The following is a 3,702-nucleotide window of genomic DNA, read 5'->3' as shown; positions in this document are numbered from 1 at the left end:
ACTGGCTGGCTCGAGAATTATGCATGTGTTAGACTGCGACCAATGTTTCGTTCATATTTTTTCTTTTGACGTAGGATTACGTCTTTCGGGAACATATTGGGGTACAAATTGAAAATCGAAAATCGAGCACATCGTGAAAATTGTCCAATTTCAAACGCTTATTGCTCAGTCATTTCATGATGGATTAATGAGATTTTCGCGTCAATCGATTTCGACACTCCATAACAATTTTTTATATTGAAGTAAATATTATTTGTCATGAAGCTAACTATCGAACAATTGAAAAATCTCAACTCCTAACCTAACGGAAATAACCACTTCTGATTGGTCGAAATTGACGACACGTGCGGCGGATCCCTAACAGAGACATCAAAACCAAGCTGTCTGGAGGAAATCGACATTGCAAATACATGAAAATAGGGGGAGCTTTTGTTTCTTCCGAAATGTATTCCCTAACAGAGACATCTAAACTAAGCTGCCTGGGGGAAACCGACATTGCAAATACATGAAAGTAGGGGGAGCTTTTGTTCCTACCGAAATGTATTCCCTAACAGAGACATCAAAACCAAGCTGCCTGAGGAAATCGGCATTGCAAATATATGCATGTCGGGGGCATTTTTATATTGCAAGCGAGGTGAGTGATACGATAAATTGTAGCAAATAAAATTTTAATTTGGGACTTGAATGTTGGTTGCTTCGTGAAATTTCATATCAATGATCGATCGTTCATTGTGAAAAATTTAGCACAAGTGTGAGTATGATGTATGGTAGCAGCGGTGTTGAAAATGACTTGATATATGAAACGATTTATTTCAATTTTAGTAAATAAAAACCAAGGTTTGTTCCCGCTCGCGAACGGGTTGTTAGGTTTAATCTTGTTGTGTTCATTTTCACCCAAGGAAAGTTAATACGGCAGAAAAATTGGAAAAGTGAAGATATATTAGAAAAAGTGATTTTCCATATGCTCTACATATAGTATTAATTGTTGTTGTCCAATTAAAATTCGCATTGGGTTGAATAAACACCCAGAAAGTAAAAAAATATAAAACAAAATTACATTTTCCATTTCAAATAAGTTTTCTCTATATCAAAGAAAAATTGATAGTTGTGTTCGGTATTATCGTATATTACATTGGTGTTTTTTTAAATTTATTTCATCCATACATAACACAGGAGCCATCTCGTCTAGGATCACAAAGGGCAGTTTCCATCATATCTCGTTCCACTTCGGTATCTTTTATCTGATACGCACCATCCAACGACTGTTTACTATTCTTGTGTCATCATCACTCGGTAAACACTGGTGGAGTGAACAAACCATACCCAACAACCAAACAAAACGGCCCTTTTCAGGGCCACCAAATCATTATCGAAGAGTTTTACGATGTAATTCTTCAAACATATGCAAAATCAACAGATAGCCTAACGGAATCCTACGTCAACTATGCGGTCGTGTCTCGGACCCTCCTGTGACTTTTTCCTTTCCAATCGTGCTTCATTGTATTTCGCTGCTGCTCTGGTTGCCCGCTTTGGTCGGTACGATTTGAGGAGCACAAAATGGACCAATCAAAAATGGGCACATAGTGCATTTGGACAATGCTTGATATTGTTATTCGTTATGATAGATGCGTAGATATATTTCCTATCAATTGATGCAAAAACCTTTGCGATCTATTGAGAAATGCTCGAGTTATAAACGTTCCAAATCTTGCATTTTTTCCTACTTGTTCAGTGCCTAGATTTTCATTTCACCCCCTATATCTTCCGGTTAGACGTAGTCCTACGTCAAAAATGATTACTAAGCGAAATCAGTCCCACGTCAACCTTGAGGTTATATCATAGATATAACCCACCCTTTTTACTCTTAGAAAACACGTAAAATAGATTTGCATTCCAGCCGGCCTTGGTTCGATCCCTATTGACGTCGTATGGACTTTTTTTGGCACAATCCCAAATGAAATGAGAAAAGAAAACAGAAAGAGATGATGAGGTCTGCACGCATACATACAAACCATTTTTAAGCTTTTAAAACAGCTCATTATTTGCACATTTAACTCTCCAGCAACACTAAATGGCATCATTTCTGCCAAAGATGACATGTTTTCTGCCAACGCTAGTTTGGGTGTACTTTCAACAGAATAATGACCCGAAGCAAACTGACCTCATCATGCGGGAATACCTGATCTATAATGTCCCAATCAACTCAAAACACTTCAGAAATCACCGGACTTCAATACTATTCAGTATCTTTGGTGGGAAATCAACGGAACTCGGAACGGCAATCACGGAGATCTGGGAGGCACTTCCGTCTACAGTGACCAGAAATATGGGGCCAGATATGGAAGGTGGCATTACAGGAACAAAAAGGTTGTATGCGTTTGTTGTTTGGTTCAGCATATATATGGTCAGTTCCACAGATGTCACGATGCGAGTCTCTATATGAGAGTAATAAATTATTTGTCTGATTGACCTTCTGTTCGGGACTAATTCATGTCAAATTAAATTTAGTGTTTGCAGATAAGTTTGTGAAAAATAAATTTTTTGGCCAAAGATCTATAGTTGCGGCAGAGAAATCGGAGTATTTGTGTCGAATGAGGCTACACCCAAAGTTAATATTTAGCTCATGTTATGGCATCCCGATTTATTACATTAAATGATCAAAAAAATAACAGAGAATATTCTACTCCCCAATACATGTATATCATTTGTATAATATATATGTAGAGCCAATATGAGCGAGCGAAACAGGACACACATTTAAATGAAAGCATATGAAAGCTTTTCGTATAGTTTGCCAAATACACGGCCCAGACAGAGAAAGATATATTCTCGTTCATGTTCTTCTTTATCGGATTAGAAAACACCTTCCAACTTAATTTTATGATGAGGTGTAAAGGCGCGTCCACATTATGCCGAATAATACCGATCGGCCTGCACCAGGCGGCATATTCGGTTCGTTAAGTAATGTGGACGCCCCATCGGGTGCACGAAGCCGTCACGAACACACGAAGCACTATGTCGTCAACGCTAATTTACTTCGTTTTGTTTTGGTTCGACTTTCTCGAACCGACCCCACTTGTTTCGGTTTGGGTTCGGTTTGATTCGAGTCGGTTTTCGGCACGTCGGCAAGCCCGGGCGGTACGTCCACATTTAGTCGGCTTTACCGGGCGGCTAAGGCCGATTGGCGTAATGTGGACGCGTCTTAATATTATCACGCTTCCGTATATCAGCACTGGCAGCTATATGGATAGCATGGACGTGTGAAATAGCTTTGCATTCCAGCCGGCCTTAGTTCGATCCCCATTGACGTCGTATGAATTTTTTTTGCACAATCCCAAATGAAATGAGAAAAGAAAACAGAAAGAGATGTCTGCTCGCATACATACAAACATTTTTTAAGCTTTTAAAACAGCTCATTATTTGCCCATTTGACCCAGATGAATACAAAATGCCAAGTATGAAATGTTTTCGGCCAACGCTAGTTTTATTTATTTATTTATTTGCTGCTAATGCAGTAAGGTCGTGCTATGACGGTACGAGGATCAACAGAGTCCAGTTCATCAAAACATAAGTGATTTCTTTTAACTGCCCTAGTAGAGAAGTTTTGGGCAGTCGTAAAACGATTATTCTAAGTTTGCATTTTGCGGGCCGTCGTTATGGTATCCGGGTAATAATAACTTACAGTACTTCTGAAAAAATGCA

This window comes from Toxorhynchites rutilus, chromosome 2 (assembly GCF_029784135.1).
Source record: "Toxorhynchites rutilus septentrionalis strain SRP chromosome 2, ASM2978413v1, whole genome shotgun sequence".
Classification (NCBI taxonomy): domain Eukaryota; kingdom Metazoa; phylum Arthropoda; class Insecta; order Diptera; family Culicidae; genus Toxorhynchites; species Toxorhynchites rutilus.
Note: the sequence above shows the minus strand (reverse complement) of the source record.